This window comes from Lissotriton helveticus, chromosome 2_1 (assembly GCF_964261635.1).
Source record: "Lissotriton helveticus chromosome 2_1, aLisHel1.1, whole genome shotgun sequence".
NCBI lineage: Eukaryota > Metazoa > Chordata > Amphibia > Caudata > Salamandridae > Lissotriton > Lissotriton helveticus.
In genome coordinates this window covers 1,702,316,422-1,702,334,454 of record NC_136059.1, presented here as the reverse complement: position 1 = coordinate 1,702,334,454, position 18,033 = coordinate 1,702,316,422, and the positions used below count along the sequence as shown (strand labels likewise).

Below are 18,033 nucleotides of genomic sequence, written 5' to 3'. Positions count from 1 at the left end.
ATTCTTGGCAAATCACCTAATCTCCCTAAGTCTATGACCAAAATGAAAGTGTCTTTATGTAATGTAACAGATGCTTATGTAAAGTACACCAATACCTTTGGATCAAATCCTCGCTATACAAAACTGTAAATAATTTAAGCGTTTTGCACACACCGGTCATTGAGCTATGCTTGGGCTACATTTGGGTGATGTTTGTGCTACATGTGGGCTCCTGTCTCAGGTGGGCATTTTGGGAAACTTTGTTATGAAGCTCCCTAATTATCTCATTTACTGCAGTATCAGTAGAAAATGCTTTCCGTTTAAAACTTCAGTTCCATCAAGATGGCATTCAGATGTGCCACGCTTGGCATAAATTATGAATGTTTGCACTCTAGTTGATCATTAGAACATTGTGGTAAAGATGCTGATCACCAGGGAGTTAACTGGCAGTCTGCTGCTGGTGTTGAAAGTGAATGTTTTAGTATGGTTGTCAGAATGTTTTAAAGAAATAGAAGAGCAAGATATTTGAGATCTCTTTTAAAATGTATTCTAATTTTGCTTTCTACAGCACTAACCATAATGTATATGACAAAATGAACCCTCATGTTTCTTTCTAAATGAAATGTGTTTTGTTTTACCAGTTCGATTCAATCAAGTTGGCTTCAGGTGTGCCACACTTTCGTCATAAGTAAGGGTGTTATCACTCTAGTTGTTTTTTAGCAGGCAGTAGAACACAGGGGAGTCAACTAACAGGCTGCTCCTGATGGAAGTACGTGTTTTACTGAGAGCGTCAGACTTTATTCTCACATGGCTGAGAAAGATGCTGTGAATTTACAGAAAACATGCTCTCACTAACTTCTGGAGCACCTTCCATAACCTCTCTGTGAAAATCACGAGAAAACTACTTTCTCTCAAACATGATTCATAAAATTCCAGCAGGTGGTCAGCATTTTTCACAGGGTAAAATCACCTTAGAACCCATCACAATCCCTAAAATTAGTTCAGTACCACCAACAAATGATTTATATTTGAACTAAAAACTGTTATCACCCTTTATGCGTGGCCCCCTTCCATGACCCTATTTTGGCCCAGGGACCCCATACCCCAGGACTGTATTTTAAATACAGGTAGGTGCCCTGGTGCACACCCAGGCCGACGCGGCAATCCCACCCGCAGGGAAAAGCGGTTTATGCTGCTCTCTCTGGGCAGGGTCAATATATTGATCTGTTTCCCTGCTGGCATCAGTGTAGACAGGGAAACAGATCTCAAGTCTGATCCCAGCCAGCAGGAGCATTTTTAAAGCTCCCGCCAACCGGATGCAGGCTTTGCGTTTGCGCCCCTTTGGCAGGAGTTGAAAAAATGCTCGTCGGGTGGTAGCAAACAAAAGTTTCACAGCAAATGAGCAGACCCCAGGGGACAGGGTTTACGGGACCAATAAAGGCTCAAGGATGGGTGCCGGGTTTTCTCTCCCTTTTACAAAAAACTCACAGCCCTGTGGGTGTTGGGATTGCCGGGGCAGAATGGGTCATGCCCCCCTCCCCTAATGATGCAAGTCAGGCCACGGGGGTGGGGTGTGCAGGGCTGAATGAGGCTTGGGGAGGGGGCTGCGAGCCCCCTGAAGGAAGTTAGCTATTTATGTAGTGCACCAATGTAGGGATACACCATGCAAATAGTCCAGACTCTCACTGGTTTACATGGCTTATATTAAATGATACCAAGTGAAATATTTGTGGTAGTGTGGTTGAGCAGCTTCGGCTTATTAAATGGTAGTGTTTAGCATTTGTTGCGCACACAGTCAAAAAATGAGACACACTGAAAAGATACTCGAGATCAATTTAGCACAATAACAGATTTTAATATAATTTTAGACACCAAGTTTATCAGAATCAAGTAAGCACTTTGAGATGTGAATTTTTACAGAAATAGAAAATAGTTGAATATCTGTTTTGAGGAATGTGTCTCAAACGCAGGAGTATTATTCTACAGGAGAAACATCCACTGCATAGGTAAACTTGCGAACTGTTTTGAGGGATATCCGCTCATGTCGATCTTTCCTCACATAAGATAATGCACCCAGCCTCAAGGCTTTAAGGCCTGCTGTAGGGGTGACTTGCATATAAGACGTGGTGTACTTGGGCATTGCACACAGGGTAATGTGCAATGTTGTGTTTTCAGATAGGCTTGCGCGCCCCTTTCATGTTTCCAGCAATGGCAGTCCGCATGCAGATTTTGTGTGTGTCCCTATGGATGGCATAATACATGCTGCGGCCCATAGGGACCCTCAGAGTTGAACCCAAACTTCCAGATATACAAATATATTTTAACCTCCATTTTAGCAAAAGATTACTTAAAAGGTTTTACACCAAATCACAAAAACACAATCTGCAGACCAAGATCTAGCTTCCTGCAAATTAGGTACAATTCCATTCAGCAGTTCTTGCGGTAGTGCTTCTTCAATAAGTCTATGGAAAATGCATTAAACCCCCCCCCCTCTCCCTCTTTTTTACGCTCGGGCCCCGCTTGACGGATCACGCTGAAACTTTCCCTGCACAAACCAGACCAAAAAAAGAGCACTTTTTCGGAAAGTTTCATGAAGATTGGCCATATAGTGTCTAAGTTATTAGCAACACAAAATAATAGCATTTCCTATAGGAACACTGACCCAACTAGAACTACTGCAACTGGGAGGGAGGGATTATATAGGAGCTGTCCAGTTCAATCCAATTACTTTAAAAAAAGACCTCTAAGCAATCCCAGATAGGTACTTACTGAAGGTACCAGGAGGGGTAGTTAGCCTGCAAGGACGTCCTTGGAGGCCACAACTCCTCCGGTTACCTCTAGCAAGGCCCACACAGCGTGACTTCTGAGAGGTCTTCAGAGGCCACATCCCCTTTCTCCACCACTCTGCAAAAGCACCTTCTCGCTGGGAATGAAGTCCCCTTGGCTCCAGATGGTCCTTGGGGGGCCAACTGCCCCTCCTGTTACCTGCTGTAAGTCCCAGACAGCACGCTGCAAAGCACCTCCTGGCGCACTACTGGTTGTGGGACGAAGTCCACTTTAGTCCTGAAGCCCTCAGGTGGCAAGGGGGCGTCACTCTCCATCCCTCCCCCCACCAGCAGCAGTGCGTCGAGGTGTGTTTGCAGAGTAGTAGAGAAAGGGGGCGTGGTCTCCGACCACCTTTCAGCAATCACGATGTGTGGGACTTGTTGGAGGTAGCAGGAGGTCTTGTTGGCCCCCAAGGACCCTTAGCAGCTTGCATGAAGCGGAGCAGAGTTTGCTATGGTGTATCTGGAGCAGTGAAGGGCCCCCCGCCCCCTAAAGGCCTAGGCGGTCACAGTGTTTCTACTCTGCCCCCTTTTGCTTTTAAAAAATCTTTCTTCTGTAACCTGGTTCAACCGATTACCAAGATGGCTGGCAACATTTCCTGGTTTAAAGTGCTGGCAGTCAATCAGATGTCAGCACAAGATCGGGAGGGGTTGTGGATCATCCACATCCCTATATATACACACAACTGGAAATGTCTTTAAATAACTCTGAAACTAATGAACAGATTTACACCAAATCACAGATAGGCACTTTCTTGGACGTACATCTACCTCGCTACCAAATTTGGTGTAAATCTGTTCAATAGTTCGGGCATTAGCCATGTCTAAAAGTCCTATGCGAATTAATATGGGGGAAGACACACTTTTAAGCAACATCTTGTTCTCAGCCCCCGCTTGACAGATCACCCCGAAACTTGCAAGACAGCAGCTGAAGTGAGTGCTGTATCAGTTTTGAAGGTTTTGTGAAGATTCGTCAAACGGTGCCAAAGTTATCAGCAAACGTAAAAACTCGGCCTATGGAAACTAGTCCTAACTAGACGGAAGTAGTGGCAACAGGATTTTATATATAGTAAAATGTAGTAAATAAACATGTCTGGAATAAACTATATAAATGGTGACAAGCTTTCCCTCAAGAACCCCTCCAAACAACAGCTGCCATTTTGTGTCCTAATTGAGAAGTAAGGCTTGTAAAGTCAGCGACCTGGGTTTTGTACTTCTGACAGCCATTTTGCACTACTTTTATACTGAGGTTGTTTACCTATTGGGTGCAGCAGACCGGTTTAGGCATGAGAAATCCGTGCGGTACCAAAGGGATGCCGTCCAAAATCAAATTCAAGTTGGCTAGTCTGCACTCTCTGACTAATATTTCAGAGGAAAAGCGTAAGGTAATGCCTTTTATTTATGGTCACCCCCACGTTTTTCAAATTGAGCGGTTTTTCTACTCAGAGTGCACCAAGGCCTGCTAACCTAAACTCAGTGCCTTGACCCTAAAGTGTATGTCGAATTGACCATACCCAACAGGAAATGGCTACCTAGCAAGTGGAACACTGGTATGCAGGGAATGTAAGTTAGAGGGTTATCCTAGGGGATGCATGCAGGAAAGTGGCTCTGTATATACTGGACCAAAGTAAGGTACAGTGTGCACAGAGTCCACAGTCCCCAGAGGTTTGGCAGAGGCTGAAGTTAGATATAACCATACTCTCTAAAGTGGTAGCTTGGTTGAGCAGCAAGGCAGTTTCAGAGGACAGTGTAAAGCATTTGTTGTACACACTAGTCAGCAAATGGTCTCACACTCAACAACTGAACTCTAGGATATAGTGGTTTTATTTTAGAACCAACAATAGGTATCAAAATATACTCTCTCAGAATGAGATACTTCAGTTAAATACTTTTCAAATAGGCAATAGACTTTTGAATACAATAGCTACAGTTGTTGCAATGGGCAACACAATTTCAAATACAATGTTACATTTAGCTCAATGGGAATTTCTAGTTAAATGCAATTAGTTACTTTATAGATTACTTTTCTAACCACAGGACTGGAACCTAGATTCAGTCCTGGGACATCTGTAAACAATTAAGTAAAAGCGTTTTGGTTACAGTAGTGATTTTTAAGGAATATTATTGTATTTTAAAAGTTGACACTTCAAAACTTTTTCACATAGAATCACCAATGTTATCCTATGGGAGGAAATTCACTTAGCAAGTAAGTAACGTTATCGTTACTTTTTCTTACTCCGTGTTGGATCCTGGATCCAGCACTGGTGTATCTCCTGTAGACAATTAAAAGAATGCGTTTAAGTCATACAGGCGATTTTTAAGGAATATTTGTATTTTTTGAAAATCGACACTTTGAAACTTTTCTGGTGAAAAACAGACAATGGATTCCTAAGGAGGGAAATTCAAGTTACTGGTAAATACGGTTAACATTACTTTTCAGGGTCAGTGTTGGGGTAAAAGATGCAGCACTGGGTTCTCTCCAGTTAACAGGTGAGTAAATCGGAATTCGTTGTACAGCTGATTCTAGATGAATATTTTAAAGTTTCAAAACTCCACACTTAGAAGAATTTCCAAGTGAAACCAGTCAATATTACCCTATGGAAGAAAAGTTAGTTATCGGCTTTTGGGTAAGTACTCGACTGGCAGAGTTAAGGTTCTGGGCATAGACTCTGGGATCTCCCAGGGTCAGGTAGGTACAGATGGTAAACCCTCAGCGGCACAGGGGCAGCCGGGTGCAGAGGTAGTTAGGACCAATGTTATCCTAAGACCGGTTGGTGACTGCTGGCAAGCAGGCCACACGGCTGTGGGAGCTGGGCGCCTGGTCACTTGCTCAGGGCAAATGAGGAAGTAGATTAGGACAAAGGATGTACTGCCAGGGGCATTCGGGGGGCTGGGTGCATGGTACTTTTGAGCCGTTGGGCGCTCAATGTTATTCAATGGGAGTCTTGGAAGATGAACAAAGGCTGCAGGCTCTTGGACGGAGATTCCTCAGGAGCGACCAACACTTCGAGGGGTAAGTTGGGATCTTGGAGGATAGGTAGGCACCCAGGAGTTGGGCACAGGGGGCCGCGGTGCACCGGGTGCAGGGGTGTCTTGACGTCGGGAAATCTTACCCTCTGCTGTTCGCGGTTGGAGGGGTTCCTTGTTGTGAGGCTGCAGGCGTCGTCTAGGTCGTCGAGGAATGTCCGTGGGCACTGGATTTCAGATCACAATCGCCGGGAGGACGTCCTCTGGGTCTTTCTCCACTCAGGCGCAGGCCGGGCTCGGTGGGTGCAGAGTGTGCTGGATTTGCGGTTCCTGGCTGGCACCAGGGGTGTTGCTTTTTGAGCAGAACCACTGCTCGTGGAAGTCCCAGTCTTGGTAGAGTCTCAAGGCAGTCAGGTCCTCTGGGGTTTTTGAGGTTGCTGACCACGGAAGGCGCCAGAGTTTAGCAGGAGCAGGTTCAAGGATTGGTAATTGTACTCACTTGCTGACCTGGAGTGATGTGGTGGCCAGAGTCAGAATCGTCTGCTTCGGACACGATTTCCAGATCTTCAGAATCCGCCTTCGGGACATCGGGGCCTTCATCGAGTCACCTCTGAGTACCGGAGCTGCTCGCTGCGCAATGATGTGTCATCGCGCCCAGCGATCGCGGACGGTCTTTTTGGATCGAAAAGAGGCGTAGGCCTGGCAATTATTCTTGTCGTGCTCAGGTGAAAGACACAGGAGTGCCCTATCTCTCGACTACAAAAGACTCTTCCAAGACGACAACAACAAGGTGCAAGCATCAGAGGCCAACACCAGAGGAAATTCTATTCACAGTGTACGACCTGCAGCTCATATGCCTCCAACATTTACTTCAGATGTTCTGGCAGTAAAACATGTGGAACGACCATTTTTACTGTGCAAAGACTTGGCTGCCCAATTGGAGAGTACAGGATTAGACGCTGACTCCTACTTTTTATGTCCTGCCAGTAAAATACGTGGAACAACCGTTTTAGATGGAGCCTGCTCCATGAGACCGCTTTCTGCACTCCTGGAGAGACATGCCAACGACTCAAGGAGAACAATGAGGTATTGCAGGCCACAGTAAGTGGTGTTCCTCAGGCAGGACACCACTTAGGTGTTACCTCCAAAAGGCAGACTTCACAGGTGAAGCCACTGTTGAAGAGGAGATTTGGGACACCAGGGGGAGGGCTGTCCCATTGTTGAGGTAGACAGGCTGGCGCAGAGAGAGGAAATCAGTTGCCAAACAGTTTCCCCCAGGAGCTTGTAAGCCTGCAGTAGCCACACCCCATGAGTGGGCTAGTGAGATCTGTACACTGTGAGAAGGGTCTTGCCATCTTGAGAGTGGGCAGAATGGTGCGTCCTGGGATAGACAGATGCCACACTCCACATGAAGTGGTCACCAGGTGGGAGGAAACCTGGTATCCAATTGGCTACCGACTGCATCCTGCTCGGAGTGTACTTTCTGAGCATAAAGGGGGCATCTCTGGCACCCAGATCTCAACAGACTCAGAAGGAGGACTGACGGACTGCCCTGCTGCACCGATAGACTAGTACAGAGGCTGCACAGGCGAGAACAGCACCTGGTGGCTAGCAAAGAGAGGGACTGTGCCTGCCGTGCCCTGCTTAAGGATAAATGATCTCAAGAGTCAAGTCAAGTGAACTCCGGGGGCCAGCAGACTGGACTCCTGTTTGCAGCACAAGGACAACACAGCTGAAAGTCTGCTGGAAAAAGTTGGTGGCCCAAAGCTTTCAAACCCTTACCACGGCCCCGTGCAGCGTCAAGTACCAAGACCTGACGCATAGAATTGCGCCAACGTTCGCGGAATCTTGGAGTGTTATCAAAGAATTGCTGGGACCCTCAGAAGGGAATTTATCAACCCAGGAAAGATTGGCCTATGTCTGCGAAAACGGGTGACTGGTAGTCCAAGGGCAACTGGACTTCAGGCAGACCGTAGAGTACTTCGTGGGACGTTGACCCTGAAAATAGGACCCCCCCCTTTCACCATCTTCGTACATCTTCGCACCTCAACCACAGTATCCTTGGAGCATCTTCAGCATCCTTTGCATCAGGACCATTCTATAGGAATCCATTCCAACGTGAATAAAGTGCTTGGAACTGCTGTAGGACTGCTTATTTTGTGAACTTAACTATTCCTGAGCACCTTGCTAGTCCCCCTGACTAACCCCCTGCCAGATTTAGTCCACCACTTACTTCGAAACAACCACATTGACACCTACGTTTTCTCTGAAAACGAATTCAAGCGTCCAATTTGTTGACTTTACCAAGACTTGTACACTGCAGAGTGAAATTGCTTTGATTATTTATTGCTTGAAAAGTCAATATCTCCGGAACCCTCTGGTGGATCTTTTCCGCGCTAATTGCAGTCGGATTGCTTGAGTGTTGTGTTGATTTCTTCTGCAATGGTTTTGTGTTCTTTAATGCTTTACATTTGTTCCTCTGTGTAAGACTTGCTGTTCGGTGCCATAGTTACCAAGCATTGAGCTGAGTGAGGGTTTTCCAGACTAAACCTACTGGACCCTAAAGGGGTTGGTACTCATTACACTGTGAGGTCGCACAACCACACCCAGTAATACACCTCACTTCCTCACAAAAAAGAATATGCAAAATGTTTCAGACCAACTCATTACCCAAATACCTCCGCAGTGTATACTCTGATGATGAACTGTAGCATTAGTTGGTGCCCGCAACAAATCAGCAAAGATAACCAAACTGAGCGAAAATGGCACCTACCACGCCAAGACTAATGACCACTGGTTTGTCATGCAACTATAAACTGAGTGCGACTGTAATGAGGTTATGTTCCACTGCAAGCATTCTTTAGTCATATGCACTGTTCTAGCTCAATTTCCAAATAGTGAGTCTGTAATTCCTCTATAAACAGCAGTCTCTAATTTCTCTATAATCGGTGACTTGTGATGCACCCAGTCCCTAATTTTAAAGAAAATAAGTAAGAACTAGACTATTATAAGTGATTACAGTAGAGTTCTGAAGCCACAATGGCTGCTGGCAGAGCCAGCAGCCGAAGAGAAAGGCAGGTCATGTCACAGAACATAATGGAAGCAGCTGTTTAAAGCAACAGAAACGGAACGTTGCTTTTCTTTTTCTGCTCTATTTTAACAGTTTACAATGACAAGCAAGAAATATATAGGTTAATTTTTTGCACTCCATAGATAGAGAAATCCTAGAATCTTTCTTCGTATTTCTACACATTCAGAGCTACTGCAGCTTTTTTTCTTTTTTTCTTTTTAAAAGCAGACTTGTATTGAACGGTTTCTAATATCTGTATGCAACAAATATCTAACAGATTTGTGATGCTCGCTCTTTCATGTGGAAAGTCTAACACACCAAGATTTTAATTGGCTTGTGGGCAAGGTGATGTTGTGATCATATCATATGGAATAAGGTACCCCCTGGCATACAGGATAATAATATTGCGAGTCACCTCTGAGTTCCATAACGTAATAAAGGAACTCCGGTATCGGCCTTGTTCCTCTATATGGTTATGGAACTCCTCTGTGACTTGCAACATCCTTAGAAGGTACAGCAGGGGTCATTTATCCCTCATATACTGCACCTCTATCCTTCCCAGCAAGTATCACTATTTACCAATTTAATGGTACTCAATCACTGATTTTGTATTGCTGGTGTTTGAACTTGTAACCTGAAAAACTGAACTTACCAGGTAAGGTACGGTCCCCTCCCCTTACATGTGCACCTCTACCACTGAATCATTCTATAAAAGCACTGCAGGTAAGGAATTTGTAAAGTCCTTCACCTACTACATAGCAAACGTATGCTACAGATGCTCGGAATATTAAAGTATCAACATTTCAGAAGCTAGAAAACTGTCAACTAATAGTGGGATGAGAGTGTAATAACCTTGAAGGACGAGTTACTTACCTTCGGTAACGATGTATCTGGTAGACACACATTTTAAAGTCAAAGGAAGATCCCTGGACAGGTTAATCCTATAACACTCACTCGCAGTCTATCATTACAATGAAAATAGTGTCGGGATCACTGATCACAGACTAGTTTGTAACATTCATGATATTTTATTATAAAAAACATATATTTGAAATAAAATTTCAGCATGAAATTAATTATGCTGAAAGTATAAAATGTACTAGACAGTTTTCATATACATTAAGGCACCACAATAGCCAATGAAATTAAAAAAAAACGATTGAACACAATTATATTAAATTATACAACACAATCTTTTAAAAGAAACACATTTTCCAAAAAAACAATACATTTTTCAACTTTGTAAAAAGATAGAAAAGATCAAGAAAAGATAAGTAGAAAGGAGAAAACCCCACATAGAGAAAATACCAAATTTTTCAACAGATAATTCAATTCAAACGCCTTCAATCAAATGTGTGTAGATTTCTGGTATTACAATCAGCAAAATATCCAGAATCCCAGAGGCTTGAATTTCATACAGAAAAAGCGTCGACGCGTTTCGGTGTATCAGACCATTAATGCGGTTACACCTTCATCAGGACAATTTCATTTGGGGTCATCTCATTCAGTCAGCAGGTATCCATGCTCCAAATGAGGTTAATTCTGAATCGCGGTTTTGGACAATTTTTCACCGCCTCCAGAAGGATTGGAAAGGTACAACTTGATCCAATTCGATTTGAAAGGACTTTAATGCCGACTGGCTTCATTCACTCCTCGATTCTAGAGCATTACTCTTTGTTAATAAGTTCTTCATATGGGTAGACGCAGGAACCCTTGTATTATTGGAGGTGTCACTTTCCCCGTGGTTCACTTTATTTTTCTGACACTTGTCTTGCTTCGAGATAAGGATTTTATAGGTATTCACGTGTGTCTTTTTAATTTTCCTGTAGTGCTCGCCACGGGTACAGCCCTTCGCGGAGAGGACGCGAAGGGCTGTACCCGTGGCGAGCACTACAGGAAAATTAAAAAGACACACGTGAATACCTATAAAATCCTTATCTCGAAGCAAGACAAGTGTCAGAAAAATAAAGTGAACCACGGGGAAAGTGACACCACCAATAATACAAGGGTTCCTGCGTCTACCCATATGAAGAACTTATTAACAAAGAGTAATGCTCTAGAATCGAGGAGTGAATGAAGCCAGTCGGCATTAAAGTCCTTTTAAATCGAATTGGATCAAGTTGTACCTTTCCAATCCTTCTGGAGGCGGTGAAAAATTGTCCAAAACCGCGATTCAGAATTGTACCTTTCCAATCCTTCTGGAGGCGGTGAAAAATTGTCCAAAACCGCGATTCAGAATTAACCTCATTTGGAGCATGCATACCTGCTGACTGAATGAGATGACCCCAAATGAAATTGTCCTGATGAAGGTGTAACCGCATTAATGGTCTGATACACCGAAACGCGTCAACGCTTTTTCTGTATGAAATTCAAGCCTCTGGGATTCTGGATATTTTGCTGATTGTAATACCAGAAATCTACACACATTTGATTGAAGGCGTTTGAATTGAATTATCAGTTGAAAAATTTGGTATTTTCTCTATGTGGGGTTTTCTCCTTTCTACTTCTTATCTTTTCTTGATCTTTTCTATCTTTTTACAAAGTTGAAAAATGTATTGTTTTTTTGAAAAATGTGTTTCTTTTAAAAGATTGTGTTGTATAATTTAATATAATTGTGTTCAATCGTTTTTTTTTATTTCATTGGATATTGTGGTGCCTTAATGTATATGAAAACTGTCTAGTACATTTTATACTTTCAGCATAATTAATTTCATGCTGAAATTTTATTTCAAATATATGTTTTTTATAATAAAATATCATGAATGTTACAAACTAGTCTGTGATCAGTGATCCCGACACTATTTTCATTGTAATGATAGACTGCGAGTGAGTGTTATAGGATTAACCTGTCCAGGGATCTTCCTTTGACTTTAAATTGTCCTGAGTACCCTGTTCCCTGGAACCTGTGGGGTCTTCTCTCGATTTATCGACCGGTCTGGTAGACACACAGCCTAGCCGCAGATTCCTTAACTTAAAATATCCCCAGGTGTCAGACTACATCCGGAAAATTTTCTGCAGCAGCACCTCTGCACGCCGGCGCCGCACGGCTCCGCCCTAATGTCGTCCACGGACGTGACGTCAGTGGAGTCATACAAGCACCTCCCGGCGCGCTGACGTCAGTTTTCATCAGAGAAACATTTCCGCGCCACAACACGAAGCCACAAGCAAAAACTGAGAGGATGGGAACAGTGTGCGAAAAAGATGAAAAAGAAAAGAAAGTGAATGGTGAAAAACAGCATCATAAAGTACAGTGCCAAGCACGGTATACTGAAAAATAATGAAGGAAAGAGCAGAGCACCGCTCTGAGAAGCAACCCCACAAAAGCAGAGGCTATACCCTCCCCTGAGGCAGAAAAAGATGTGAAAAACATCAGGACAGATGACAGGAAGTCTGCAACCATAACATAGAACTGTAAAGGGCAACACGTCTGGAACACAGGAGCATTGACAATCCACCACAAGTCAGTACCAGAAAGGGAGGTCATATCCCCTGTAAGAGAGTTAAAGACTGAGGCAGAGCCAGTCGACTTCAAACCAATGGACTGCAGGTGAGGGAAGGGACCCCAAGGCCAATGGGAAAAGGTGGAGGAGAGGGGGTGTGAACATGAACAGACCTCACACTGGACGACGTAGGGATGTAAAAGGACACAAGACACATGAGCATTCCACACTATCACGAGAATGGGTGGCGCCAAGCAAGCAAAACAGAATAAAGCATCCCGTCTAGGCGTGAAGTGAAAAGGTCCTCCCGCAGGAAGACCAAGTCACCCAAAGGAAGGCGAAGGCGGGAAACCTATTCTGAAAAGCTCCTTGCAGAACCGGGAGGATGGGCGGGCATTAAGGAATCTGCGGCTAGACTGTCTCTACTAAATACATCGTTGAGTAAAGTAACGTGTCCATCTGAAAAAGACAGCTAGCCACAGATTCCTTAACTTAGAGGAGATACCAAAGCCATACCCATAGAGGAGGTGGGTCTGTGACCAAACCCCCACCAAGTTCCGGAAGAACTTAGCCATCACCAAAGTCACAAAACTCAGTGGGGACAGCAATGCCAGTGCAGCCAACACCAAACCATAAAGCTCTGAAAAGAGCAGTAAACAATGGGAGGCAAAGGCACCAGAAGCTGCCAAAGAACAGCACAAACGCCCGTATGTATACCGGGGTGAGAGAACGAAGCACAGAGACAAAAATGTTGGTGCAGAAGAAAGAATGCATTGCTTCGTAAAGAAGAGGAACTGAACCTAGGTCCGAAGGATCCGCAGGAGCAGATGTGTCGACCGGAAGAAAGACCCAGAGAGAGAACAAAACGGTATGACAGATTCAGGGCACACCGGTCGAGTGTGCACAACAGTGGAAAAAAGCAGTGCTGAATCTGCACCGGCTAAGTTACGTGGAGCAGCAGTGGCAGGATGCCGACCCATGGCCAGAAAGTGCCGGAATTACCAGAACACAAGACACTCCAGTACACAGTCGCTCTTTCTCAAAGACGTGACAGGGTGGACGGCAACAAGCAGAAGCACCCAGAACAGAACCACAGTAAGACTGGTATTCATGTGGAATACAGGAATACACATAAGCATACAGTGTGGATGCCAGAACCACAACAAGTATAGGGAAATCCTCCTGTAGGGTAGCGTGAGCAGCCCATAAGTGAAGGACGCATCACCAGGTAGGCAACCAGCAAAAACGGCACCCGACACACACACACAAGAGCTCGCACCATGAGCAGACCGGGGCGAAGGCCACGGACACCGCAGCAAGGAACGTTGCTTGGGCAACCCTGCTGTGGGAAGAGCACAGAGTAGATATATATATTAAGAAAGATACACATCTAAAAAGGATGTGTTGCATAAAACAAGACATGGGTACGCCATAAGTACCAACAGTCATGTGGAAGCAGAGTTGGACAGGACATTGTCCAGATCCGTAGGGACATCAGCCACCCGTCCGGGAAGAGCCACGGTCCCCCCACTAGACAGATGAGGAGATGGAGCAGGACACGAAAGTGGAAACATTCAGGACCAACGTAATGGCCTAAGGATGTACAGATAAGACCACCCAAGAAAACGAGGATACTAAAAAGAACACTTTACAGCAGGAACCCAAAGCAGAAGCGTGGAAAACACCTGCGCAGAAGTCAGCAAGGAAATAGGAGCAAACTCTTGTTTGGGAAGTGCCCAGAAAATGAGGGCACAAGTAACTGTACAGCATAGATGTACATGGCAAAGACGCCACCGTCTATAGACAGGGCCAGACAGGGCTGAAGTACGAGAAAACATTACCCGTCCCGGAGAGTGGAGGATAGAACCAGTCACCGCAGAAGCGGAAGAAAGAACGCAGGCAACCCATGATAGCAAACAGAAAGTCACAGTAGCCCAGACATGAGGTGGGAGACCGCTGAATCAGCGTGGTAGTCAAAAGGTCCACATCACTGAATGGCAGATCCTGAAGAGCACCCGAACATTGTCTGGGAAACTGTTGCGCAGCCATGCATGGAGGCGCAAAGCAACCGACCGGGCTAGTGCCCTACCCACAGTCAGTTGCATCAAGGGATGATTAAAAGCAAAATTGCACCATTCTGCCATCGAGAAGGCGATGTAATTCAGCCCGGGCCCTTCTGAGAGAGAAGGAAGAAGGAGCTCAACTAAGTCCCAAAGACGTGTTAAATGCACGGATGCCCGCACTGGCAGAGACAAAAATGTGGCGACCACATGTCTTCAGCCACCTAGATTCCCCAGTGTGAAGTGACAACGGTAAAGTGGAGGAAGGCTGCACGACGAAAGCTGCCTGGACAAGCAGACCCTGAGCTCTAGGGTGAAGAGACAGGCAGAGAGGATCATCCATGGCCGGACGATGCCGGCGAGCAAAGGCCCGATCAACAGGGTCACCAGAGGAGAGCCGTGCCCACGTACTAAGCAGGATGTCAAACAAAGACCCACAAAGGTGCAGCAAATGCTCCATGTGGAGGAGATCCAGTAAAGGATCAGAGGGCAGGGAAACCACAGGGGGCTGAAAGCGAAGAATATCTGCAGCCCTGCCAATAGCCCGGGCGAAAGCTGCACTAGCCTCAGTCGCCATTCTGGGGGGCGACAACAAACAGTCGGTAGGAGACGATTGGAGACAACCCGTCCACTAGAGAGTAAAATTGGAGGAGACCGAGGTTTTTCCGAAGGCCATGGAACGCTAGGTACCTGCACCAAGGGGCACCGAAACGACCTCCGACACGGGGAGTCCAGAGGGATGTCAACCCCCTGTAATAGAGGAGGCTTCGGCGCCAGCACCGGCGTCGACCGATGCAGAGACTGTGTTATATCGACGTCTAGAACCTCCAGAGGGGAGTCGGTCTTGGTGCGGTCCGACAGCGACCCAACCTCTATGTGCAGGGAGGAAAGAGGTCGACAGGGCATCGAAATCGGTGCCGCATCGTCAGAGAAGGAAGCAATGCAGGGCTATGCGGTGACTGGACAGGTGGGCTGGAAAGACTGGGTGGGCCCTACAGGCTGTGTCCCGTCGACGTCGTATCAACTCCCGCACACAGCCGGCGCCGAGGACTAATCCGCCGGCGAACACCCTACATGAGTGCCTTTCTCCTGTGGGACCCAGAGGCGCACCAGGGAGAAGGGGTGACCCAACGAAAGAGTGGAAGGCCTTTGAATAAGCCTACATTTGGACCAGTGTCACTCCAAGCCCCAGGAAGGGATGGTATGGGGGAGACGACTGCTGGGCGCCGGTGCCTAGCAAAGACTGAGAGCAACGGGCCCCAGCATCACGTTTACAGGAGGCCGACCTCCACGACTTATGTTTGTGCTTACCTGTCTCCGAACGACGTCCGCGGGATCGACCCCGTGAGCAGGCCTGATCAGAGAGGGTGATCGGCGGCGCGAAGGAGCAGGACCGGACAGCCGTGCGGCCAGCATCGTCATACGACGCTCCCTTAAGGACTTAGGTTTCATCTGTTGGGAGGTGTCACACTTTTCAGAGTCGTGGTGCACTCCCAGGCACCACATATAAAGGGCGTGCGCGTCCGTGACATACATTTGGCACGCACAGGTATCGCACGTTTTAAAGCCGGAAGGCATCCCACACTGTTCCGTGACTGCAAAAGCATCGAGAAGGCCTGAAAAACAGGCCAAGGAACCGCTGGTTTTCCAGGATCCACGTTGGGACGCGGAAAAGAAGAAAACTGACTGTCAGCGCACCAGGAGGGGCTTATATGGCTCCACTGACGATACGTCTGTGGACGAGCCATGCGGCGCCTCCCCGGCGCGCAGAGGTGCTGCTGCGGAATGTTTTCTGGATCCAGTCTGACGCCTGGGGATAGTCTAAGTTAAGGAATATGTGGCTAGATGTCTCGATCAGATTTGTAATGTTCCTTTGTAGCGATTAAATTGAAGTATATCCAGATATGGTATTAAAGTTCCATCTTTCTTATGAAGATGGACAGGGTTGCAGCCAAGTAATTACCAGTGGCCAAGATTAACTCAAGTATTCCATTCATCGCTTTTGGTACACTAAAGTGAGAGAAAGGCATGGCAGTGCTTATGTCATTTTGGTGGCTGAATAGTAAAGGAAATAGGCAAGTACGTGTCTACCGTGACAGCAATTGACAAAGCTCATTAAGAAAAGTGTTTGGGGGTGGCAGTGGAGGTTTTGCAAGGGCTCTGAAAAGCAGACACTTTCCCACACACTTTCTCAATGTTCCACCTTCAACAGCAGGGCAGTGTAACGTTGTAGTTGTTCTAAGCAAATATAGCCCCCCCCCCTCTCTGCAAAGGGGTACAGGAAACAGAGGTTGCCCCAGAAGAGGCTGAGCATAGCAGTCACAAACTAACCACGGTAGCTATGAACATTCTAAGAGTTTCTTCCCCACCCCCACAAGGAAAAGGGAGTAGAAGCCTGAGGCAGTTGAAGGACAATTCGAGGATTTCGACAAGCCATCTTTGGGTACGACAAACGGTTGGATACTACAAAATAGAGTTTACAGAGCAACCTTTTCAGTGAGGGAAAGGAGTTGGTTTTCAAGTAGGAAAAAAGTCATTTGTAAGAACCCAAGATGGAGCAAATGTTAAAAGGGGATATTGTCCAGATTTCAGAGGACGAAAAATTATTTGAGAGTTCACCATTTCTGGTAGAAAAAAGGGCAAGGAGTGGAGACCAGGTATAAATCTATGGGATCTGAACTGGTTTGCAAATAGTTTCCATTTAAAGAAAAGATTCACTGCCTAAAAGCCAAATTTTCAGGCAGGAGAACGGCTCTTGAGGCTGGATCTAAAAGATGCTTATTTCACAATGCCAGTGGCTACAAAGTCACATTTCTGTAATTCAGAGGTTTGTCATTTTTAAACGCACTCACTCTGGCTTCAATTCCATGGTGACTTAAGGCAGCTAGGATTACTGTGGCAGTGTTTATGCAAGAACGAGTGTTAAGGTTGATAACATACTGGAACGACTTACTCTTTATGTGTTAGGAGTATGAGATAATAAAGAGTCACATGAAAATGACTTTCTTGAAAAGTTTGGGCTTCGTGATAAATCTTGAGAGGTAAATTGTCGAACCAAGCAGGGAGTTGACATTTTTGGGGTTGCAGGTGGATATGGTGCAGTGTTAGACTCCCAGGAATCAAGTGAAAAGTATTAAGTCAGAGATTCGAAGGTTGTTGACTTGGGAAGATTTTACTAAGAGTACGTTGGCTCCGATGATCTGTCTGTTTTCTTCCATACAGACTGTTTCCAGGACCACTGCGCTACAGAACTTAAAAGCAGTACAGCTTCATGTTCTATATAAAACCACAGTAGACCTATCCAGAACAATTTGGCACTGCCGTAGGATTTGACATTGTAATGTCAAGAGGCCCACTGTGACTGGAGCTTAGCTGGGGGACAAAGGAAGGGCCCTGCCCAGGAGTGTGCTACCATTTTCCTGTGATAAGGGAGACCTCTGAGAAGAGCCCAGGAGTTATATTGAAACTCCTCAGCTGATGTGTCTGAAATTCTTTTTATCACATGTTTGAAAAGGACAGTAAAGAGACTTAAATTGTACCTTGTGGCATTATTTAGTAAAAAAACACTGAATACAAACCCAGAAAAGGCAACCAAACTGCTGAACTGCCAGGTCACCATTGTCAGTGGATATGATACTTGAAAAGTCGATTCCTTGACAGTGTCAGTATAATAATTGACCAACAGTGCTAAA

The 18,033-nt window shown here is 45.7% G+C and overlaps 1 protein-coding gene across 2 annotated transcripts in view; it reads right to left on the bottom strand.

Moving 5' to 3' along the window:
* Window positions 1–18,033, bottom strand: part of RAD23B (RAD23 nucleotide excision repair protein B) — a 355,852-nt gene that overhangs the window by 249,538 nt on the left and 88,281 nt on the right. The gene's annotated exons all lie outside the window — the stretch shown is intronic.